We start from the raw sequence: 26,909 nt of genomic DNA on the forward strand, positions 1-26,909 counted from the left end.
AGCGGCTTCCCTGAATACAATGGCGAGGAACGTGACGGAGCTGGAAAGGTAAAAGGTGCACCTCACTTCTCACCTGCCCCAGAAAATAATAATCCCTCCCTCTATAATAAGCCCAAGCCATATTTTGTGGGGCAAAAGAAAATAAGACCCTGATTTATTTTCGGGGAAACACTGTAGATGACGACCAAAAAATTCAAACAGAGGAAACATTCAGAAGGAGCAGAAGAAGAGAAGAGAGAAGCCAACAAATGACACAAGTCAATAAAGACACAGAAGAGACAGTAAAAATAGAACAGTTAAATGATTTTTAAGAAGCCAAAATGTAGAAGAGAGCAAAAAGAAAGATTCCTTAGCAGAGACCAAAGAGGTTCTGAAGAGTATCTCAGAAAGCAGAGAGCAAGAGGCTGATGTGGAGGCAGAGAAGACATTTAGATTAAACACGAGAGATGTAGAGGGACACAATGGCCTCGGCCTATTGTCGGAGGGAGAGGGTATTGTTTTCTGGCAGGTGACAGGTGAGGCGGGTGAGAAGCAAGGCAGATGTCTTACCTTTCCAGTTCCATCACATTCCTCGCCGTTGTGTCCAGGAAAACACATTGGGGGAAAAACCTTATCGTGAGTTCAAACTTCTCGAATTCGCGAGAAGTTTTTTTACAAAGTGTTTCCCTGGACACAACGGCGAGAAACGAGATGGAGCTGGAAAGGTAATATGTGCTGGGGCACAATTTGGGTGTTGGCAGGTGGGGGAGGGGATGGGATGGGGCGGAGGCTCCTGCAACCTGCCCATTCCTGGTTGGAACAGCAAATCTCCACTACCTGCCGGAGGATGAGGTGGCGGGAACCAAGCACATTCTTGCGCTTTGAAAGCGGCTTCACCCGGGTGCTGGTGCGTGGAATAATGATGGCCATGGCCGCTGGCAGCGTGAGGTGGATGGAGGCGCTGAGATTGGCTGCGGGCGGCCGCCATTTGCTTCATAATCAGCGCTGCATTCTGGTGCTGTTGCAGAGCTGCCTGGAGATCCGAGCCTGGCGGTGGTGGAAAATGCTCGGGCACCGGCAGCATGAAGTCCCTGGCAGCCAGGACAGGGCAACAGGTGGCTCTCCAAGGCAGCTGCCTCATGCATGCCTGCACCTCCACCTCTCCACAAATTTAAATAGGAGTAGTGACTGGCCTCCTGAATAGCCAAGAAGGCACCTGCCATGCAGGCAGGAGGTGCTGGGTTCAGGCCTGAAACCACTGTCGAAGTGCAAGACCGGTGGTTGGGTCTGGTGGTGCACGCACGGGCCAGGCAGCCGAAGAATCTGTGGATCGCCTGGGCCTGGCCCAACTCCAGAGGGCCGCCATGGGGAGCGTGGAAAACACCGTAGCCTTCCTTAGACAAGGTTAGGTTCATGGCCAGCAGGGTCGTTTTAGTAGTTTTGGGGAGGCTTATTTTGGGAGGACTTATTTTAGCCCATATTCTGAAAAGTCCGATTGGGCTTAGTATCAGCACATGTCCTAATTTTGGGAAAACGTGGTATTATGGAGACTTAAAAGATAAAAAAATAAGGGATGATGGATAGATACACAATATCTCTTAAGATGGGAATTGTTATATCAGAGGCTAGTAATAAGACACAGAAAGTAGAAATGGGAAAAACACCATTTCATATTCTGCCACAAAATAGAATGCATTATAATTACAATGTAAGCTGAAAGAGTATTATTATGTACCGGTATGTTTAAACAATACCATCATTGTTATCAAAACTTTGTATAAAGTAAATTTAAACCCAGACAATGTACTGTTCACTACAGATTTTGAAGGAAAATTAAAAAATATATTATAATAATAATAAAAAAGAAATGCTGTAATAAAATTTGAAAAAATACAAATTAGCAAAGATTAGTTGTATATATTAGCAACTAAGAAATTTTATACAGGAGTCAATACACTGCAAAAGCCCATATCCTGTTAATAAAAAAAAAATCTGTTGATATCAAGCCAAATAATAACTTCTTACGCTGGACTCAAGGACAAGATTTTAAATACTTCTGGCTCAATACACAGGATGTATTAAATAGCTTATTTATGGAAAACCGGATAATACAATTTGGACCTTGCATTTTAAAGGAAGATAACATTAAGATATATGATTTCTAAATCACAATCCAGCAATATTTCATATTTTTTCACAAAATTGTAATATATATATATATAATTTTGCTATATATCTATATATTTTTTCATCTGAACATAGAAAATGATGTTATTCCTTATTTTTCCAATAATTACTTGGGCATGGATTTGGATTGTATTAATCTAATAAATGTCATTTAAAACTGTATGTGATCATCATATTTTTACCACATGTTATGAAATTACCCTGTACTCCACTAATCTTTCACATTCTTAAACAGCTCTAAGACAAGAAAAGTAGCCGCAGAAGAAGGCAAGGCATGTGTCGGGGTGTGCGAGGCCTGGTAAGTAGGGCAGCTCTACCCCCCCATCCCTCCCCAGCTTATTTTTTACCTGTGTACCTTACCCCACCCTTGCAACCCCGGGTGGGTGGGGTCTAATTAGGTCTAATTTTATGGGTGTGGTTTAATTTGATTGCATTCGCACAAAAACGTGATTGGGCTTCTTTTCAAGGTGGGTCATCTTTTTGGAGAAACATGGTACGTACCATATTAAATATTAAAATTGACACATTCCCTGCTGCTGTCACTTTTCCCAATTGCTTGATGAGATTTTAATACTGTATTATTTTTTAACACAGGCCAGCAAGTATTTTTGATTTCAATGACCACAAGTAGGACCTTGGAAGACTTAAGAACACATTATGGGCAACACAGATATATTTATTTTTCCCAGATCAACTTCCCAGGTTTTTTTTCGCACAAAGGGAATAAGTGTTAAATTCCATTACTGTCCTAGCAGCCTATCTTGTTATACATCAACAATAAATTTATTATTTCTAAATTTAATTTCTAATTGTGAGAATATTTGTTTCATTCAGGTTTGGATAGAAAATACTGCCAAGTCATACCTATGGAATACTATGATTATCTTAAAATGATAGTACTTGAAAACACACATATTTCTGCATACAGCTTGCATGTGGCAATACAATATACAGTGGGGCAAAAAAGTATTTAGTCAACCACCAATTGTGCAAGTTCTCCCACTTAAAAAGATGAGAGAGGCCTGTAATTGGCATCATAGGTAGACCTCAACTGTGAGAGACAAAATGTAAAAAAAAGACCAAACAATCACATTGGCTGATTTGGAAATAATTTATTTGCAAATTATGGTGGAAAATAAGTATTTGGTCACCTACAAAGAAGCAAGATTTCTGGCTCTCACAGACCTGTACCTTCTTCTTTAGGAGGCTCCTCTGTCCTGCACTCATTACCTGTATCAATGGCACCCGTTCGAACTTGTCATCAGTATAAAAGACACCTGTCCACAACCTCAAACAGTCACACTCCAAACTCCACTATGGTGAAGACCAAAGAGCTGTCAAAGGACACCAGAAACAAAATTGTAGACCTGCACCAGGCTGGGAGGACTCAACCTGCAATAGGCAAGCAGCTTGGTGTGAACAAATCAATTGTGGGAGCAATAATTAGAAAATGGAAGACATACAAGACCACTGATAATCTCCCTCGATCTGGGGCTCCACGCAAGATCTCACCCCGTGGGCTCAAAATGATCCCAAGAACGGTGAGCAAAAATCCCAGGATCACACGGGGGGACCTAGTGAATGACCTGCAGAGAGCTGGGACCAACGTAACAAAGGCTACCATCAGTAACACACTACGCCGCCAGGGACTCAGATCCTGCAGTGCCAGACGTGTCCCCCTGCTTAAGTCAGTCCATGTCCGGGCCCATCTGAAGTTTGCTAGAGAGCATTTGAATGATCCAGAAGAGGATTGGGAGAATGTCATATGGTCAGATGAAACCAAAATAGAACTGTTTGGTAGAAACACAACTCGTCGTGTTTGGAGGAGAGAGAATGCTGAGTTGCATCCAAAGAACACCATACCTACTGTGAAGCACGGGGGTGGCAACATCATGCTTTGGGGCTGTTTTTCTGCAAAGGGACTAGGACGACTGATCCGTGTACAGGACAGAATGAATGGGGGCATGTATTGTGAGATTTTGAGTGCAAACCTCCTTCCATCAGCAAGGGCATTGAAGATGAAACGTGGCTGGGTCTTTTAACATGACAATGATTCCAAACATACTGCCCGGGCAATGAAGGAGTGGCTTCGTAAGAAGGTCCTGGAGTGGCCTAGCCAGTCTCCAGATCTCAACCCCATAGAAAACCTTTGGAGGGAGTTGAAAGTCCGTGTTGCCCAGCGACAGCCCCAAAACATCACTGCTTTAGAGGAGATCTGCATGGAGGAATGGGCCAACATACCAGCAACAGTGTGTGCCAACCTTGTGAAGACTTACAGAAAACGTTTGACCTCTGTCATTGCCAACAAAGGATATATAACGAAATATTGAGATGAACTTTTTATACTGACCAAATACTTATTTTCCACCATAATTTGCAAATAAATTATTTCCAAATCAGCCAATGTGATTGTTTGGTCTTTTTTTTTACATTTGTCTCTCACAGTTGAGGTCTACCTATGATGCCAATTACAGGCCTCTCTCATCTTTTTAAGTGGGAGAACTTGCACAATTGGTGGTTGACTAAATACTTTTTTGCCCCACTGTATTTACTGATATTTGTAAAAGCTTCAAGATACTTCTATCCAATTTGTGCAATTCACTGTCATTGTTTCTAATGAGTACATACAAACTTATTTAAAACTGAAAATACCATTAATACTCTTAAATATGAAGTTTGAATTTATTATTGTTAACACCAATACAAGCAAAAGAACAAATCTATCCAAATATGTCTTTCGCATTAGCACACCCAAGTCTCTAAAGGTTTGCATTAACTTAATTAGCTGTCTATTGCTTCTGTGAATGGAGAATTAATTCAGCAGTGAAAATATCTGCTTTTAATCAGAACACTCCAAATTTATTCCTATATTTTTTGATAGTCCAGTAATATTCAACATGAATGCTTGTTGAATCTTTGGAAAACTACCAGAGGATTTGAAAACAGGAATGTGGTTCCCATCTTCAAAAAAGGGGAGGGGAAAAAAAGAAAACTACAGACCAATCAGCCTAACATCAATATCTGGGAAGATACTGGAAAAGATAATAAAAAAAACAGATCTGCCAACATCTAGAAACGGATAAAGTAATAACTAGAAGTCTAGATGTTCGTTAAAAACAGATCATGCCAAACCAATCTTATTTCATTCTTTAACACAATGACTAAATTAGTAGACCAGTGAAATACTGTGGTCATAATATACTTAAGACTTCAGCAAGGCATTTGACAAAATAAACCATAAGCTACTTTTTGGTAAGCTAGAAAAAAGTGGGATAGATAGTATCACATCAGATGGATTTGTAATTGGCTGACAAACCATACTCAATGAGTCGTCCTCAATGGTACTAGTCTATATGAGGGAAGTAAGTAGTGTGGTACCACAAGGTTTCGTCTTATGCCCAGTACTCTTCAATATCTTCATAAACAAGTTAGATGAGGGAATAGAAGGGGAACTCATCAGATTTGCAGATGACACTAAGCTGGCAGGAACAGCAATTTCCACTACCGATTCAGGTGAACCGGTCTGAACTGGCTGAATACCACCTCTGGCTAAAACATATGAAGAATGGTTACAGGAACTGACCACTAGTTTAGTGAAGAGAAGGACCAGGGGAGACACAATAGCACTGTTACAATAATTGAGGGCTGACACAGAGAAGAGGGAGTCAACCTATTTTCCAAAGCACTTGAAGGCCAGACAAGGAATAATGGATGGAAACTGATCAAGAAGAGATTCAACCTAGAAAATTTCTGACACTGAGAACAGTCAACCAATGGAACAGCTTGCCTTCAGAAGTTGTGAAAGCTTCATCACTGGAGGCTTTCAAGAAGAGACTGAACTGCCATCTATCAGAAATGGTGTAGGATCTCCTGCTTGGGCTAGGTTGAACCAGATGACCTACAAGTTCCCTTCCAACTATGTTAATCTGTTAATCTGTTATAACTGCTGGACTATATTGATCAATGGTTTAAATCTGAAACAACATGCTAATTTATCAGTATTGCTTAAATAAGTAAATTCAAGCTTCCTTATTATGAACAAATTGAAAAATTACTTCTTACTCAAACTAAGCATTGAACTTCAGACACTTATTTCACATGTGTATATTATACTATGCTTCCGATTGTATTTATTGTTCAGATAACTTTTAAAGATCAAAACAAGAATTTGAAAGTGTCAGAATAAAAGACTGAAAATAATATTTTTTGCTATTGTTTTTAGTAGTGTACCGTGTTTAGATATATTTTTGATGTTAAAGCTTTCAACTACCTTTAAGAGCATACTTTAACAGCTATAGGTCTATTGTAATAAATGCCTGATGACCTCAATACTGGAAACTGTTAAAGAAAACAACTTCATAGTTCATTCAAAACAGCATGCTTTTTTCATTAAAATCTATTACTTCATAAGGGAAGACTGCTGATCATTTAGCATACATATCACTTTTGGCACAGTCCCAAAAAAATTCTAACATTTCTTAAGATCTCGAAGTGAACAAAAATTCAACAAAGAAAACAAGTTAATATTTGCCTAAAATAAATGATGCTCAAATGTTACACTGCGTTTGATTAAAAAAAACTAATTTTACAATAGAAACATTGCAAGAACTCTTTAAATTATTTAGGGCATAGGCAATATTAATTAGTATTCATATTATAGACATACCATCTCTAATGGTTCCATTAAAAAGTTAACTATATTCAAGAATTAATTCAGTATCAAAAGTAGAATAGTGCGGACAGAGTTTAATTTTTCATAGTTTCACAATAATTAAAACATGTAGAGAAATTGCTGGTGATGAGCTTCCGGGCAAATAGGGAGTGGACTAACTATCTGGTACCCTGACATTTTCCCAGAAACCATGGCTTACATCTTCATAGGTAAAAATAGTCTACTCTGTGCTATATTTCTTGGGAGGGAGGGAGGGAGGGATAGAGAGAGAGATCTGTATATATAGACAACATAGCTGCCAAAGTTAAAAATTAACTATTGATTTGGTTGTTCAAGTAGAAAATGCACATTCCACAAGACAATTATAATAAGCTAGCTGAAGGACCAGATTTGCAACATGACTTCACAGAAACACAGAGTGTTGACTGACCATTCAAATTCCAACAACACCAGCTAAATTAAATCAGCTTTCAAGGAGCTTGATGTTGTTTTACTGAACCTATTGTCTATTTTTGAAACTTTTGGCCAATACAGAAGCACCAGATGACTGAATAAAATGTACATATTGAGCCCAAAAGAAGAAAAGGGATGATACAGGAACTGCAAAGTAGGCAATCTGAAACTGCATTAAGGAAGATTCCAAAATCACAATGTGACAGAATTTTAAGAATCTTGGCAGATTAGCCTACTCTCATTTTATAATTGACAACTTTTTTAGATGTTCTTTGTTGGAGACATATTTTTTCACTTTAGGAAACAGCTGACAAAATTAGCATCTTATTAGTTAAGCAATTAATTATAGAGTGGATTTATTAAGTGGATCCACAAGCCACTGACATTGACCGTTTCAACAAACATGGATGCTACAAGTCTTGATCCTGGGCTTGTGATTTTTCAATGTTTGCTCCATTCACACATTCCAACTAAAAAAAGAATTGAGAGAAATATAATCTTTCAAAGCTCTACAGGTATTCCTCAATTCTGACTTACAACAGTTCGTTTAATGACCACAAACACATAGGCAAAGTAACTGTGACAGAGAGAACTTTGCAAGCTGAGTGAGTTTCCACAGACCAAGTGCCTGTGAAGACCCGGCCGGGGGAGGGCAAATGTTACAGAGCCTCTCTGGTTGTTCATAAGAGTGAACAACAGCCATGGTGCTGCAATAATCATAATTTTGGGACTTGTTCATAAACGCTAGGGAATACTTATTGCATAACTTCAAATGTTCACTAAGGGAACTCTCATAACCTGGGATTACCTGTATGCACATATTATCCTGTCTAGTTGAATATTGATTAATGTATTACTATAATTAATTCCCCTCCCCTTGTGAAACAGGCCCTCCCATTTTTTTTAAAATTACTAAATCTATTATTAACTTGCTAACCTATCTTCTATAGGTTATATTAGTGACCAAGTACTTAGCAGGAAAAACAATAATAGTAAAACAGAACAAAATTAAAGTTTCAAATCTCTCTGTTAACAAATTTCAATTAATAGAAAATTTACCATGGCATCTTAACTATCCCAGATCATCCCAAAAGTTACAAATAGATCATCCTGGATCAAACATCCTTCTTTGTTTCTTAATATCCTCTCTTGTCAATTGCTGTTTAATTAAATGTAGTAAATTCAGTCTCCAGAATATGTCTATCTTCGAGTCAGAGTGCAAACAGAATTAGTTACCAGTTAATATAATAATGTAATAAATCCATCCAGTCTCCCTCTGTCTTCATAGAGGAAAAGGATTCCTTCATAAAGGAAAGGAATTTGTCTTCCTCTCTTCCAGCTGAGGCCCTAATGTTGGAGAAATATACAGACTTAAACTTCTAAACAACAAATGAATCCACTTTGTTGGTTCTTTAGCCATGAGATTATCTCTTTGATCTGTGTACCTTTATCCAAAGATAAAGTTTCAGCTTGTAACATTCTTTGAAGAATCATGAAAGTTTGAATAAGTTTATATAAGAGAAAAACAGCTAGAAGCTGCATATATTCCCACCCTGCTTTCTTAGATTTCAGAAACAGTTCAACTATTTTAATCTATGGAACTTAATCAGAGAACAAAGAACAACCAACACACACACACACACCCTTCTACATTTCAATCCAAAATTATAAGGAAAATTCAATAGAAATAAACTCAAGGTATTATGCAAATTCAAAACAATACAGAATCCAGTGGGTGGGAATGTCTCTTCACCCCCTTCCTGAATGTTGCTATATTTCTATATGGAAGGGATAGAAGCTATCCAGAACAACATATATCAGAAGGAAAAAAGATAAAAAGCAATTAAGAGTCCAGCTAGGGGTTGAAATAAATTAGCATTCAACTGCTGCTCAACTTTCAAAGCATAAAGCGGAATAAAACAATAAATCAAAAAGTTAAAGTTAAAATTCTGCAATGATTAGAAAATGAAACTGTTTGACAGGAAGATGGATACACCCAGTAACTTTTCAATCGCTTCCAGAGAAAATTGAAATCTTCAAGACCCCCTTCCCCACTGGATCCACAATCATCAAACGTCACTTTGGTGGACTCCTAAGTGCTCCCTTTCAAAACCAGGGAGCAACACTGCAAAAGAACCAGCTTTAGCAGTGAAATCAGCATATTGTCGGTAAGGAAAAAAAAACCTTACCGAATGCAGCCATCTTGAAAGGAGGCCACAACTGACTCATATTTATGACAATTGCAATGTCCCAGGGTCAGGCAATCATCTTTTGTAATCTTCTGACAAGCAGTCAATGGGAAGCCAGATATGTTTAAAAACCGTGTTACTAACAAATTGCAGTGATTCACCTAACAATTGTGGCAAGAGATAGCAAAATGGGGCAAAATTCACTTAACAACAGTCTCACTTAGAAAAATAAATTTTGGGCTTGTTTGTTATTGTAAGATGAGGATTACATGTCCTTGGGGATTTAACACAGAAAATACTAAAAGAAAATTCCGTTTTAAATCAATTCCTTTTAACTAGCTACTCTCTCCTCCTTCTACCAATTCTTAAGAACATAATTTTCTATTGACCACAAGTATCTATTTTTAGAACAGAGTTAAAAGATATTGACTTATTCTGGAACACTTTAACAGTGCTGTGCATTATGTTCCAATTTTTAGTTCTTTTCAGTCTTTCATATATTATTTCATTTGATGATTTACAGAGCATATACAGCCTCAACAACTATTTGTACTTCTGCTATAACCTTAAAAGGTATTGTTTACATCTGAGTTTCTGTGATGGCAATGTCAAGGTTGTACAGAATCTTTTTCTTCTGACATGCATGCCTTTTTAAATAAAAAGAATATTAAAACAAAATGAAAGCATTTTCAATACAAAATTCAGATATAATAAGATACAGGTTTTATATTTATTAGCGTGCAACACAAGAGTGATTTCTTAACTTTAAGAGCAGTAAACTCTGCTGGGTTTTTACAGACTTCACATATCCTGCACACACATAGACATCATAAAAATTTAAACAAGTCCTTTTAAGGTTGCATAGCTTCTTTCTAAAAAAAGGGCCTGAACTGTGATGCTAGTTTCTGTAGCACTTGTCACCTTAAAGAGTCCAGCTGTGTTTAAAGTGTATACGTAAGTCATATTTCATATAGTCCTACAAAATACAAGATGAATTACTAGACTAGAAAAAGAAATACAGCAAAAGACTAACATGCAATTAAAATACAGGAATTAATCTAGTTAAATCCAAACTAAAATAATACTTATCAAAAGAACAAGACTTAGTATCAATTTTCATCTGCAGAAATCAAGTATGGGTCATGTTTCCCTTGAATATGTTCGGATATATAAACTATTTCTTTGACTTCTGATGCACCTAGTTTGAATTGCCGTCTGTGACTACATTCTTGCTGCAGACAGAGGAAAGCTAAAGCACTGAAAATCACACACTTTCTTTGTACTGTTGTATATTTCACATGTTTAACATCAAGAAAAAGTAGTGTGATATAATGCTAGATTAGCTGACATATAAAAAAATACTCCCTATCTACTTTACTCATATAAACATGGTTAAAGGTAACGTAGCATGAAACAGTCATGAATATGATGTTCTGCTTTAATGCTGTCCATTACATATATACCTACACTTTATTATGGCTAAAGCCATAAACTGTGTTAAGTTTTTTTTTAAATCACTTGCTAGAAAGTTGTATTTTGGGTAAAGAACTATAGTTATGGCTATCTAGAAAAGATCTATCATTTTCCCCATAATTTTGATTAAATTATACTGCTAAAGATATTTCAACTATCAATGTAAGAGGGAGCCTGGCTGAGCCAGGGGGAAGGAATCAAGCAGGGAATTAGTCTGGAGTCATTACATCGGAAAAAGAGGACAAGATCTGACCATCCTTGAATGCCTTTGAACTTTCTACCTAGTCTAGCCCAGGTACAAACTACCAATCTAGGAAGATTCCTGTGAACTACATTAGGCATGAGCAGTAAAGTAGCTAATTGAACTCTTTAGGTCTGAATCTGATTGTTTGCACCTGACAATCAGAGAAAACAGACAATATACCATATTTTTCAGAGTATAGGATGCAAAAAAGAAGCTGAAAATCTGTGTGTGTCTTATACATTGAATACAGCATTTTTTCGCCTCCAGAAAGCCCACCCCTTCACCAAAATGGCCATGCATAGCCTTTAGGAGGCTTGCAGAGTGCTCCTGGGGGTTGGGGAGGGCAGAAATGAGCAAAAAATGAGCCTTTTATTGCTTGTTTTTGGGTCCCCTTACCCCCCAGAAGCACTCTACAAGCCTCCTAAAGGCTATTCATGCCCTTTAAAAAAAAACAGGCCCATTTTTGCGAAAAATGGGCCGCTTTTGGGAGGTCTGCAGAGTGAAAAAACTTTTTTTAAAAAAATTTGCCTCTTCAAAATCTTGGTGCATCTTATACTCCAGTGTGTCTTATACTCCGAAAAATACGGTACCTTTTTTGTAAAGACAAACTTCAATTCTGTTTCATGATTCAGAACTCAACACTAAAGATTAAACTACTATCTGGCTCCAATCCTTTTTATAATTCGGACATCTACAGACAGATGAAAATTATGTTCATAGATTTTGTGTATTAAATTTATTTTGACTTTAATTGCTATTCAGGGACAAAATAACTGCTTTCTCCTCCATACACAATGTAGGCAGAATTTTCTTTTCAGAAGTTTGGATCAACGTGCCATTACAACTAACATGCATGAACACAACATTAATTAATTGCCTATGCAGACTAGGATGTGCATATTTAGGCAGAAATATTACAGAATATTTCTGTATTTCAGAATACATAATATTTCAGAATATTACAAAATGTTTATTGTTTTTTCATATTTCAGAATATTACAGAATATTTCTGCACTACTGATGAAAAAGCAATAAACATGACCCAGGGTTAGCAACAGGTCATACTGAGCAGTTTTATGCTAAAGTATGTTTTGTATCTAAAATAACCAGATTCAATTCTTGACGTTTCTATATGTCTTGAAAATTTCTTTGGTATGTATATAAATTTCAAGTAAAACTAAAACTGGAAAAATAGTTATATTTATCTTTTTAAAAACATAATCTTTATATATATATTTACATACACACAAATGTATCACACACAGACACAGACACACACACGGATAAAAAGGTGCAATGCTTAGTTATGAAACTTACAGAGGAAGTCTATATTATTCAAACTACTCCAATCAAACATGTAAGTGGATTATTATTTCAAAAAGTATGAATATTTAATTGCTGTAAAACACAACAAGTGTTAAACAAGAGTACAAATTAATTTGAGATATTCCATGCAAGGCGAATAGGTGGCACTATTTAGACAATGGCATACCTTGAAAGACAAAGTAGGGTTTAACCTGGCTATTATTTATATGGAAAACATACAGGAAATCCTAATGCTATAGATTAGATTTGAAAGACAAAAAATAAACAAACAAGCCAACGATCCTGGAATAAGAAAGCTGTAACAATATTACATTTCCTATTCTGTTGCTATTTGGAGATGTGTCATCATGACTCAGTCTCCAACTTGGGGAACATTTTACCTTTATATATTACCTAACCAAATGTACCATGTTTTCTCCATATAAAAAGTTCAAATAAATAAATACTGAAAGCACAAATTATGGAGTTACTAAAATGTATAATTTGAATGAAACAAATTGCAAAAAGATAGCACTTTCAGAAATATGTGACCACATAAACACACGTACACAGTTTAGGTAATTTACATCCATAAAACAATAACATTCATCAATCCACAGAAATAAACAATAATATATTGTGTTGGCCAATGCATAAATCACTACCATTCCCCTCCCAATAAGATGCTTTTCGCTTCATGCAGCCCTTTCCTAAGGCACTCCAAATAAAGCAAGGACTTTATTGCTTTCCTCAATGAGAATGAGGAGTCATCCTCACTTTAAAGGAGAACAAGGTACCCCAGAACCAAGGAGTTACGACTAAAAAAGCTAGTTCCACATTGCCATCCTTTTTATCTCCTGGGAAATGGAACCTGTAGCATGCCCTCTCACTTTGCATAAATACAGAAGGCAAGTGTCTATGGAGATTCTCAGTCATCCAGGTCATGGTTGTTCGAAAGGTTCCTTTTTCAATAGGCAACTGAACTTCCTGGTTTTTCTTTGAAGATGTTTTGCTTCTCATCCAAGAAGCTGCTTCAGCTGAAGAAGCTTCTTGGATAAGAAACGAAATGTCTTCAAAGAAATACCAGGAAGTCCAGTTGCCTCTTGAAAAACGTACTTTTGGGAAAGAAGGCAAGTATGCCTTGACAAGAAAGGCATGGATGTAATGAAGACACAAGCTATAAAGGGCCACCTAGGAAATATCCAGAATCTCAAGTCTGATCTAGAAGGCAGCTAATAACTAGTGCAAACCCTTTAATACAGACCTGGGCATTTTATGCCCCCGGGCCACATACAATCTTTCGGCTGCCTTGGTCCAGCCCACATAGATTGCTTTTATTTTGATGGTGACTAATTTTTTTTTCAATTTACGTATGGATGTGTGCATGCATATGCACTTTCACAGCCCTATTGGTTCAGTTCTCCATATCAGTCCCAGTTTCTCATGTGGTACATTGGTAAAATTGCCCATTCCTGGTTTCTTAACACTGTCATTCTGTTTTATCTTCTAAGTGATTTTCATGAGCAGCTTCATGCAAAGAGAATACATGTAATTCTCGGTCATGACAGCAAATAGGGACAGGAATTTCCATCCCCAAGTAATGCAATCAGGAAGTGCAATTCATTGACCATATCACTTATGGACATCAACCCCTGCTGTTCCCACTATTGTCCTCAAGGATCATAGATTGCTAGGTAAAGGTTCCACTCGCACATATGTGCTAGTCGTTCCTGACTCTAGGGGGCGGTGCTCATCTCCGTTTCAAAGCCGAAGTGCCAGCACTGTCAGAAGACATCTCTGTGGTCATGAGGCCAGTATGACTAAATGCCAAAGGCACATGGAACACTCTTACTTCCCACCAAGGTGGTCCTTAGTTTTCTACTTGCATTTTCACATGGTTTTGAACTGCTAGGTTGGCAGAAGCTGGGACAAGTAACGGGAGCTCACTCCGTTACATGGCACTAGGGATTCGAACCACCAAACTGCCAACCTTTCTGATCTTAGCCACTGAACCACCGCGTCTCTCATAGATTGCTAAGAGAGCCCCTGTTTGCAACTTCCTGCTGGCTTCCAACAATCAAAATCCATAGGAAAGCATGATCCCATCAACTTACTTAATTCTGATAATGTAGTTTCCTGTCAGAAGCAAATCTGAACAATTTTATCCACAAAACAAATGGTTAACAAGCAACAGCATTCTGTGTATATAACAACACTGAACTATGCTTTGCCATCCTTACTTCCAACAATATAGGCATGAATCTCGGCTCATTCCTGTGCCTAGTTATCTCCCCCCTCCCCTCAGTGCAGTGTGCCTCACTGTACTGTTTTATGGCTCCGAATTTCAGAAAATAGGATGAACTGATACATCAGAAATATCAGCAAATGGTACATAAAATACCAGACTGAAGCACAAATAAAGAAGTGAGCTCACTAAAAAGGAGACAGGAGAATAAGTGAAAAGAAAAATAGAGTATGTAAGAAAAAATAAGTAAAATACAGGAATAGTGATTCTTAATAAAGTACATTACTGAAGAGATGAAATTATGAAGTATGTTATACATTATTATAAAAAGTTATAGAAATAGAAACTCACAAAGTTCAAAACTTTCTTAAATTATAAACATGTATCATACATAAAATTTCAATCTTTTAAATAGTAATATATCTATTATTAAGTTAGACATTTATTTTGTACATATTAATTCATTTGCTTATAATGATGACTGATCCCATTCTTTTCTGGAGGCACTAAGTATAAGTGCATTTCAATACACTACAGCTGAATTCTATGTATTTGATTTCAATACACTACAGCTGAATTCTATGAATTTGATTTCAATATTTATTTATTTATTTATTTATTTTATTGAACTTATTAGTCGCCCCCTCTCCCCACAGGGACTCGGGGCGACGTACAGAGCAATAATCAAGATAGCACCATAAAATCGTGCAGAGGAGGTAAAAATAAGTCCATAAATAAGCATACTTACAAAGTTTAAAACCCCAAAAATATTAAAAACAAAATTTCCCATTGTAAAATGACCTGGGGTGGCAAGATAGTAACGTTATGCCAGGCCGGCTTGACAAAACAGGTAGGTCTTCAGCTTCATACGGAAGGAGCGAAGATCGGTTGTTGTCCGGATGTCTGGGGGAAGGTCATTCCAAAGGGTAGGGCCCACCACAGAGAAGGCCCTACTCCTGGGCACCGTCCCCAGGCACTCTCTAGAGGACGGCACCCGGAGTAGCCCCTCCCTGTGTGAGCGAGTGGGTCGCAGGGATGTATGGGGCAGGACGCGATCCCGCAGGTAACTAGGCCCTGTGCCATGGAGCGCTTTGAAGATGGTAACCAGTACCTTAAAGCGCACCCGGTAGGCCACAGGAAGCCAGTGCAGCTCGCGCAGGATAGGTGTTATATGGGAGAATCTCGATCTCCCCATAATAACCCGCGCGGCTGCATTCTGGACCAACTGCAGTCTCCGGGTGCACCTCAAGGGAAGCCCCATGTAGAGAGCGTTACAGTAGTCCAGGCGGGACGTCACCAGCGCGTGAGTGACTGTGCGCAAGGCCTCCCGGTCCAAAAGGGGCCGCAACTGGCGCACGAGGCGAACCTGGTGGAACGCCCCCCTTGCCACGGCCGCCACGTGATCTTCTAAGGTCAGCCGATCGTCAAGGAGGACGCCCAAGTTGCGCGCCCCTTCCACCGGGGCTAATTGCTCATCCCCGATGGTCAGCGATGGAATATGCTGATTGAATCGGGAAGCCGGGAACCACATACACTACAGCTGACCTTCTAATGCCTATACATGAAGCTTTTGTTTATCTCAGACACAAAACCTGTATTGCATGGAACTGCAGATTATCACAGACAATACCTTGATATCATAAAGACATATAATACAGCGAACAATTGTAACTGTCTTGTTCATTCCTAAATGCTAACAGCACTTAGTCTACTTATTTATCTTAGATTGAGCTTTTTGATTCACAGGCACAGCATACTAAGAGGCTGTATCTATGAGAAAACTGGAATTGAATACATGGAAGAGATTAGTCATACTACTTTTCCTGTGAATATGGCTTACACTAAGATTAGCTTAAAGTAAATTGAGCTCAAATAATGATGGAAACCGAAAGAACACTCAAGCCATAATGTCATTTAAGTATTTCACAGTACCATTAGCTTAAGAACAATTTTGGGATCTTACTCATTGAAGCCATACAAAAGTCACATATACACTCAACAAAAATAGCATTCAGAAATACATATCTGCATAAAAAGAGGTTTTTTTTCAAAGTTTCTCATGGCATTTTTTCAAAATCTGCATTAGGATATGGGAATACTGTTTATCAATCAATAAATATTGTTTGTCAAACAATAAACTATTCCAGCCCTTTTTAGCATGTTATTTATTCACAATAAAAATGTAAAGATGCCTGAATTATTTTCCATGAATTTACTCTATTTTAATTAATACCATGAAAAAAGTATTAATATAAGAAGAAAGTATTTTCTTCTCATATTAAAATAACATTACATTGATAGTCATCACGTATCAACCACAATTGAGATGGGGAAGCCTTACGTCAATGATGTTACAGTTGTTAAGGGAGACATCATGTGACTGCAACATGCGATTTTACTGCCAGCTTCTCCATTGTCTTTGCTTTTCAGAAGCCAACTTTGAAGAACACAAACAGCAATCCTGACTACCAGATGTTATGATGGCTGTAAATGGCCACTGGTTACAAGAGCTCCAAATTTTGATGATCACGGGGACATTGTGGCAGTCATAAGTATGAGGACTAGTTGTAAGGTTACTTATTCAGCAACAGTGACTAAACAGGGCAATCATTAAGCAAGGACTACCTGTAACTACTAATAATAACTAATTCTGGCATCAGTATTTATTATGACAATTCAACCTTTACCAAAGGGAAGGTATGTCCCTGTTTAAAGATTTTCCATCGTTTTTCTTTTTCCCACAATCTTCATAATGTCTCTATTGCTACAGAAATAGCTCTCTGAGGAGTAAATCCTGAATCTATCTATCCACCCACCCACCCATCTATCTAAGCGAAATGCCACACATGACATCACAAAATCTCGAGAACTGTAAAGCCTACAAACTTGAAATTTGGCACTTATGTTCCTCTTGGCTTCTAGGCGCTTGCTAAGAAAGGATTTTTTGAAATGACCATCAGATCATTAGTATTTCTTGCATTATTATTAACATGCTCTGATGCTAAGGAGCTAGATGTTCTACTCCCCCTCCTAACCTGAAAATAATTCTGTTCCAACTGCATGGCCAGCACGTGACTCATCCAGCCTGTGGACTGAGAGTTTGGAGAGGAGCCTGAGAGAGAGAAGGGGATAAGATAGGAGAGGTCTCTATGGGGCAAGCCTAAGGGAGAGAAAGGGATAAAATAGGAGATACCTCTGTGAGGCAAGCCTGAGGGAAAGAAGGGATAAGATAGAAGAGAACCAATGGGGCCAGCCTGAAGGAGAGAAGGGGGATAGGAGAGGAAAGGCCTCTGTGGGGCAAGCCTGAGGTAAAGAAGGGGAGAGAAGAGGCCGATCGTAACTACTCATTAATTTTCAAGCTGTAAATGTCGATTTATCAAGCTTGACACACAGTTTTGTATCAGAGCACAGGTATTCAGTTAGCTATTAAGAACCAATGAAGAGAATCAATGGGACCAGCCTGAGGGAGAGAAGGGAGATAGGAGAGGAGATACCTCTGTGGGGCAAGCCTGAGGGAAAGAAGGGGATAGGAGAGGATCAATGGGGCCAGCCTGAGGGAGAGAAGGGGGATAGGAGAATAGAGGCTTCTGTGGGGCAAGCCCGATGAGAGAAGGGGAGAGGAGAGGCCGATCGTAACTACTCACTAATTTTCAAGCTATAAATGTCGATTTATCAATCCTGACACACAGTTTTGTAGCGGAGCACAGGTATTCAGCTAGTTATTAATATTAGATAGATTCTAAAGATCAATATAGAGGACGACCACAAATTGTTTTATTCATTCTTTTAGAATAAATTTACACAAACCATAGCAATTTCCCAAACAATTATTAAGACCTTTAAGCTGTGGTTTTCAACTATGGTCTGCAGACCCTTGGGGGGCTGCGATGTCTTCACAGAGCATCCACAAAGGTTTGAAGAGATGTTATGTTTTAAATCTTGAGTCAAGTCTTAGGGGTCTGTGGCCATGGTCCGTGGCCACCAAAGATATTTAAAGGGGGTTTAGGATAAAGGTTGAGAATCAGTGCATTAAGTAACTGAACATAGGAATTATATGAACATCTGATATTTATTAAGGGGAAATAATATGTAAGTTAATTAGTAGCCAATTTTGTTCAACAGAATTTAAAATGGAAAATTAGGCCAAGCCCACTATCAAATTGATATAGTGGTATATCCTCTTGTCATAGTTTAATAGACGTTTGATTAATTACTCTGCTATCTTCTGATAGAGGCTACATCCTTCGGATTTTAGATCTGGCTTACAGTGATGCCATCAAGTGATTTTTAGACAAGCTGACAAAGAAAAGTATACTTTTTGATCACATATCCATATAGAAAAGGACTTCAGGCTTAATGGATAAATTCTGAAGTTTCTTAAGGATAATTCCTTTGGAAAAATACTAAATAACAGTATTATGCAGTAAATCCTAGTTTAGTTAGAAAAAAGGCTTCCATGTATCCACCATTTCAATATACATAGATTTAAGTAGACCGACTGATTTTCAATTTATGAATTATAAAATAGAAGTGCCTGGACAAATATAAACATCTAATAGAAAATTACCTTCTTTATGCTTCTATCAGGGATATTTTTAAAAAAATACATATTTGTTGTATTTAAGTACAATGACAATAAAGATTATACTTATTCATTGCACTTTTAAGGTGTACAAAGTACTTCAATAAAGTACCGTAAATGTCAATCATAAATTAATGATGATATAAATCTAACAAATGTAAATAAAAGTATTTGGAATGTGAAAATCAGCAGAGTTATGAATTTTAATATTTCTTTGCATCATCTAATCACTGTCTGGACTTTTTGCAGTACAGATCTTGTAACTGTGACCTAAAGATTTCAATGTGAAGTATCTCTGCAAACTTTTAGCAAAAATCTCACTCATTTTCTTATTTGGACCAATATAAACAATATCATCAACATATACAAGAAATATCTCATATGCATTGTTAGATCTTTTTGTGAACACGCATTCATCAGTTTCGGACTTAATAAAGCCCATTGAATTTAGGTTGTCAGTAAGACATAAGTACCACATTAATCTGACTGTTTCAGACCATAAAGACTTTTGTTCAGGAACCAGGTATCCCCTTCTTGCTGTCGGAATCCTGAAGGTCCTCTCATGTAGATCTCTTCATCTAGGTCAGCATGTAGATAAGCCCTGTCCACATCAAACTGGAAAACTTCTAGACCAAGAATAGTTGCAGTGGTTAAAGCAATTTTTACACTCTCAGTTCTGACTGTTGATGAGTAGGTGTTTGTGTAGTCCTCAGGATAACATTGAGCGAAACCCTGGGCTACAAGTCTGGCTTTGTACAATGACTCACCATTCGGTTTCTTCTTGATTCTGTAGACCCATCAAGTGCCATTGACTTTTTTGTTTGTTGGAGGTTTTGCAGGTGTAAATAAATTAAGTTTCTTTAAACTGTCCATTTCATCCTACATTGCCTCATACCATTTCTCTTGCTCTGAATCAGGAAGCTGTTTGATTTGTGTGAACGTATCAGGAGGAAGTGTCAGGAGGAAGTGTAACATTGCAAATCAAAGGCAAGGGTGTTTTTGTAAATCATCCTCTCTAATTAGCCTATTACACTTATCTGTTGGAAGTAGCTAAACAAGGAGAAAAGCCATAAATTATAGCAACCATGCTCTTGCTACCATTTGTCAAGGGGAGATTTCCACCCTGAATTAAGGAGGCGAGGATCTTGGCATTCCTTGTAGCATACTTCTGAAGACAAGCAAAATAAAACTCAAAGCATATTCTAATAAAAACACTTTAATATAAAAGAAAATAAAAATACAAAACTTGCTAACTCAATTAACTACATTTTGGCAAGAGTTATGTGCCTGCGTCCTTCGGCAGGCGAACGGAAGATCAGAAAAGAAAGTAAGGTTGGAATATGTGACGTATTATGTGACATGCGCACTAATCATTGTCAGATAAGAAATAAGAAGTAGTAACTGTGAAAGGGATCTTGGAGTCCTAGTGGACAACCATTTAAATATGAGCCAGCAGTGTGCAGCAGCTGCCAAAAAAGCCAACACAGTTCTAGGCTGCATCAACAGAGGGATAGAATCAAGATCACGTGAAGTGTTAATACCACTTTATAATGCCTTGGTAAGGCCACACTTGGAATACTGAATTCAGTTCTGGTCGCCACGATGTAAAAAAGATGTGGAAACTTTAGAAAGAGTGCAGAGAAGAGCAACAAAGATGATTAGGGGACTGGAGACTAAAACATATGAAGAACTGTTGCAGGAACTGGGTATGTTTAGCTTAAGAGAAAGAAGGACTAGGGGAGACATGATAGCATTGTTCCAATATCTCAAGGGTTGCCACAAAGAAGAGGGAGTCAAACTGTTCTCCAAGGCACCTGAGGGTAGAACAAGAAGCAATGGGTGGAAACTAATCAAGGAGAGAAGCAACTTAGTACTGAGTAGAAATTTCCTGACAGTTAGAACAATTAACCAGTGGAACAGTTTGCCTGCAGAAGTTGTGAATGCCCCAACACTGGAAGTCTTTAAGAAGATGTTGGATAGCTATTTGTCTGAAACGGTATAGGGTTTCCTGCCTAGGCAGGGGGTTGGACTAGAAAACCTCCAAGGTCCCTTCCAACTCTACTATTGTATTGTATTGTATTGTATTGTATTGTATTGTATTGTATTGTATAGTTCAGAGGTTCCCAATCTTTTTCGGTTTGCGGCTCCCATAACACTTCGGATTTTTTCCGCGGCTCCCTTAATAGGTACATCCGATTTTTTTTAATTTTTGACTTTTTAAGGATTTGGAAATCTACTTTTTAGTTTGTTAAGGTTAGGTTAATTGAAAAATAAATTAAACACGAGCTTTAAATTCACAATTTATTGAACATCGTTTAATGATTTAAAATTATTAATGGGATGGATGGGCTTGTTGTTCGCTGCACAACTTCTCAAATCTTGGATCAGAAAAATAGCTTTTGAAAAGTAACTTAACCACCACACTAGCCCAGTGGTGGGCAACCTTTTTTTTCAACTGAGCCAAATCTCGCCAAAACCACGATTGAAATTTATTTGGAGAGCCGCTCTTGCTTAGCAACCAAAATTTTGGGCTCAATTGTGGTCATATGTTGTTTTTCTTTCTTTCTTTCATCTCTCTCTCCCACTTTCTTTCTTTTTTTCTTTTTCTTTCTCTCTCTCTCTCTGGCTCTTTGTCTCTCTCTCCCTCCCTCCCTCTCTGTCTCCCTCTGTCATTTTCTCTGGGTGTCTATCTGTCTCTCTCTCTCTCTGTATCTCTGTCTCTCTCTCCTCCTTCCCCCATCTCTGTCACTCTGTGTGTGTGTGTGTGTCTGTCTGTCTGTCTCTCACTCACTCTGTGTGTGTGTGTGTGTGTCTCTGTCTCTCCCTCTGTCTCTCTCCCCTCCCTTCCTCTCTCTCTGTCACTCTGTGTATGTGGGTGTGTCTGTCTCTCACTCATTCACTTAATCACTCACTCTGTGTGTGTCTCTCTGTCTATCTTTCTCTTTACAGCCCTCCCTCGTTTACAGCCCTCCCTCGGAACGCTTCGGAGGGAAGCTTCTGCAAAAGCCCGGGCATGACAAGTCTCCCAGGCTGAAATTTGCCGAGCTGTATGCGCGCACCTGTTTTCCACGGCGTGGAGCAGCGGCGAGATTCTGCGCAGCGAGCGATGATTCCAGGGGCCATCCGGGAAGATGAGGAACGCGAGGGGGACCCTGCCCCCCCCCACTGATGCCCCCCGGAATCATCGCTCGCTGCCCAGAATCTCGCCGCTGCTCCACACCGTGGAAAACAGGCGCGCACGTACAGCTCGGCAAATTTCAGCCTGGGAGACTTGTCATGCCCGGGCTTTTGCAGAAGCTTCCCTCCAAAGCCCGAGAGGAGGGAGGGAAGCGGGCGCCCGGCGCAGGTATTTCGCGGCGCCCTTATGACGATAGCGCGGCTCCCCAGGGAGCCGCGGTGCACACTTTGGGAATCACTGGTATAGTTCATTCTGCTGTATAGCTCAGAATATAAGCACAAGCTGGCAAATCAATTAACACAGTGACAATGCATGCCAGAGGTGGCACACAAAGCCCTCTGTTGCCAGCACACACACACACCGTTGCCAGCTGCTCTTCTGGTTTCTGGTGTGCGCTAATGCTGGCCAGCTGATCTTCATGTGTGCCGGAGTGCCGGAAACCCAAAAGACCAGCTGGCTGGTGCAAATACGCATGCTGGCCACCTGGTCTTCGGATTTCCAGCATTCCGGCACACGTGAAGGCCAGTTGTGCAGCACGCATGCGCATGCTGTAAACCAAAAGACCAGGTGGCTGGCACGCGCATGCACACCAGCCAGCTGGTCTTTGAGTTTCTGGAGCTCTGGTGTACGCAAAGACCAGCTGGCTGGCGTGCATTGGTGCACTGGAAACCAGAAGACCAGGTGGCCGGCACACGTATACGCACAGGCCAGCTGGTCTTTGAGTTTCTGGGGCTCCGGTGTGTATGCACACTCCAGTTTGGGCACTCAGTGCTGAAAAGGTTCGCCATCACTGGCATAGAGCTTGATTTGAAAGATTTTCTTTTTTATTTACTCTCACTCCACCCTTGGGAATTTGAATACTAAAAACAATGTAAATATGTACATCACAGTTGAAAAGTAGACCACCCCTAAAAAAATCTTAGCATTATCCTAATGAGACTTGCAATTCTATCTTCAGCCATCCTTTAATATTAAGCATAAATGTTGGCCACCAATAGACTGCCTATTTCTGCCAGCAGAACATTAATATAATAGCAAACTTCTGCCTATACTCTTCAATATTTGGTGAAGAGCTGCTTGCTGACTCAGCCATTCTTTTCATAGAAGTCCAAAATTCAAACCTGAGATAATGAACTGTTCATTACTTTTCATCACCAGCAGAGAACAATAACAAGAGTAACTTAAGTTCCATAAATTCGATTTGTCTTTTTGGGATATATATTTAATTTCTTTTTAACTTTTGGGATGTGTGTTTTTTAATGTTGTATGCCGCCCTGAGTCCTTTGGGAGAAGGGCGGCATATAAATCCAATAAAAACAAAAACAAACAAAACAAACATTTGTTTTAGACAAAGGACAAGAAAATCTGAACTAGTCATCCTTCACATAAGGTATGTGGAAAATACCTTATGCTCTTAGCTATTTTATTACAGCTTAATCATGCAGGTAAAATGTAAATTATATTTTTAATTAATGCTTTTCTACTAAAAAGTCCAATTATTAGACATATGTATTAGCATAAACAGGTTTTAAAGCCTATTCTAATAGGAACCTGAGTCAGCGAGTATTAAAATATTTTTCAACATTGAATATTTGAGTACTTATTTATTACTCACATTTATATAGCTGTCCATTTCACAATATGACTCTGGATAATGTAGAATAAAAACAATAAAAAGCAAACTTTTTTTAAATTAATAACTATTTTTGCCATTATTAAAATAGTACTGTAGGAAGTTATCACCTAGCCCACTCCCAGGAAAATGAAATATCTAGGAAATATTGATAAGGCAGAATATTATATTTTCCTGGATGTGAAAAAGGGAGAAACACATTTTAAAAAACTAAATTCCTGCAGCTTCCTGCCCATCCCCACTTTGTCAATGGGCCATTAAGAAGGCCAAGCTCGTCCACTTTACATAATAAAGAGTTCTCCTCTTCAGCTGTGATGGGATTAAGGCAGGATAATATTGCCTTTTACTCAACTGACCACATGGCATCTAAACTCAATCAAACCTGAATTCAAAACTCACCCTAGAGGGTTGCCCTTGCATGGGCCCATGGGAGTCTGGCAACCAATCAGAATACATTTCTTACACAGGAACAGGAAACAGATAGGTGGGACAGAACAGATTATAAAAAGCCCTGCAAGCCCTTTTTCTCTCTCTCTCTCCTCTGCTCTTCTCTTCCCTTCTCTTCTCCACCAACATTGAAGCATGTGATCACCTTTTCTGTTCAGGACTCAAGCCATGTGGTCCTGTCCACCATTAAAACCATCTTTCCAAGCAGCCTCCATGTCTCCAGTGTCTTTTTCCCCACTTGGAGCCGAACCCAGAAGGACATTTCTTCCAACAGTACTTAGTGCTAGATTCGATGATTCAAGACTAAAATTTTAAACCGATTAAGAGATTAACTTCAACTCTCCTCAGATTCTTCCATATAAAGAAAGATGTGTTTTGTATTTGTATACTTATTTCTAATGGCATTAAAGACATGATTTTGCACTGAGTGCAAGTTATTATGCTCACTCTTCAAATGATTCTCTATGCAGAAACAACTTTCTATCTATCATATGTAGAAAATTAGAATCAAATTAAACAGGGATATGACTATATCAAACCAATAGCTGAATTCCAAGTCTACTAAACACACCTGACTTGTCACGTTCTTTTTCAAGTGATGTTTTGTATTATTAAACCAGAAAAGTTAACCGCAACATGTTTTACATATGATTAAGCTACTTTAATATTTACATATGCCTGCAAGGAGCAAACTACACAGTGATAAGCAGCTGTTTTTTTTTAAAAAAAAACCTCAAGTATAAATGGTATTAAGGAAGTGGTTTGTCAACTGCCCAACTTCCTCAGACCTACATATAATGCAATCTAATAATACTAAAAGCTTAAAAATAACAAAGAACATATTAACAATACTAAGTACCAATGAGTCATCCTTCAGTTTAGAGAGGCGAGAAATGCATAAAGCTTCAATGCAATTGATTGATTCCTTAAATCTTGAAAACACAGTAATAAAGCTTTAAAAAACTAGAAATTAAAGTTGCTGCGCTGCCTTTGGAACACTGAAAGGACAAATACTGTAAAAGGTCATTATGAATCAAGGTACTATAGCACTTACAAAATTCCTGTAATTTTTTAAAAGAACATATGTTATGTTGAGCTTGAACTAATGTTAATATCTCTTAACCAGCATCCCCCACTGTGCTGTTAGCAAGGACAAACTATGGTACTTGATAGGAAAATGGAGCAGGCCTCTTGGCGTCCTCACCCAAGTTCCAAAATACTTTATACAAAGAAAATCAAAGTAACTTCCCTTCTGTGGTCATTCCCTGACAAAGAACAGCAGCTAAAATGGACTTTTTTCACAGATCTTTTTTTACTGTGAGGCATGCTAGCATTAGTTTTTATGGATACATTTTTATTTGAATGTCTAGTTTAAATATTCCCAAGGTTCTTGATCCTGTATAATGTATATTTTGTATATATAATGCATATTTTGTGAAACAGGCTGCTGTGCTTTACTTTCAACATGAGAAGAACTGAAGAAATAATATTATAGGTTTTTTCACGCATTCTCTAGTGAGCTGAACCTAACCTTCATATACAAGATTTGTTCAGTTTATTCAAGACAACAAGCACTGGATATTACTACATACTAAAAACACTGATTTTATGAAAGATTAATACCTTAATTCTTACCAAAGACATCTTAATATTTTACACTTTTAAGAAAACATTACCTTAAGCCCAAGTTACTTCTATATCAATTAAAACCAAAGTTGGACAGCAACACTTTAAAAAGCATTCAAAATTATAGGAAAACTGAAGATGTTTTTGATATTCACATTGTTCTTAAACCTACTTATAAGACTGACAAGAGCTGCTTACCATATATAATGCCCTGGGAATCTGCAGGCATGAGATGGTCTGAATTTAACTGGATTGCCAAAAGTGTTATCTTTCTCCCATTGGACATGAGAGATGAAAAGTTTTCCCGTTTCCTTACTATCAATACAGCATGAAAAAAAAGATATTTCCTTTCAATCTTTTCATCTCTTCCTGCAATCTTTTGCATTTTTCACCTTCTGCAATCTTTTCACCTCCTCATTCAAGAAGAGAGCTCATTCTCTAGGCCAGGGGTGTCAAACTCAAGGCCCGCAGGATGGATTTGGCCCACGATGTGGTCAGATCTGGCCTGCGGAGCCATCCTGGAAAATGTAAGGGGGCAGCCCGCACCGCTTCAGCCCAGTCTACCCACATCGCTTCAGCCTGGTCTACCCAATGCAAAGAGGAAACATGGCATCAGATTGGGGAGTGGTGTCAGGCTGGCCACGTGCACCCAGTCAGCCACCAGCCCACCTGCCCACCCCCAGGTCAACCACAGCC

The 26,909-nt window shown here is 38.5% G+C and overlaps 2 protein-coding genes across 7 annotated transcripts in view; one reads left to right on the top strand and one right to left on the bottom strand.

Moving 5' to 3' along the window:
• Positions 1-26,909, bottom strand: part of ARHGAP6 (Rho GTPase activating protein 6) — a 235,521-nt gene that overhangs the window by 90,638 nt on the left and 117,974 nt on the right. The gene's annotated exons all lie outside the window — the stretch shown is intronic.
• The window catches only part of FRMPD4 (FERM and PDZ domain containing 4), a 570,850-nt gene continuing 565,390 nt past the window's right edge, over positions 21,450-26,909 (top strand). Inside the window, exon 1 of the mRNA XM_081946813.1 lies at positions 21,450-21,515. The gene's annotated coding sequence lies outside the window, so the exon portion shown is untranslated. The remainder of the gene's footprint in view (positions 21,516-26,909) is intronic.

This window comes from Natrix helvetica, assembly GCF_964273705.1.
Source record: "Natrix helvetica genome assembly, chromosome: 3".
NCBI classification, from domain to species: domain Eukaryota; kingdom Metazoa; phylum Chordata; class Lepidosauria; order Squamata; family Natricidae; genus Natrix; species Natrix helvetica.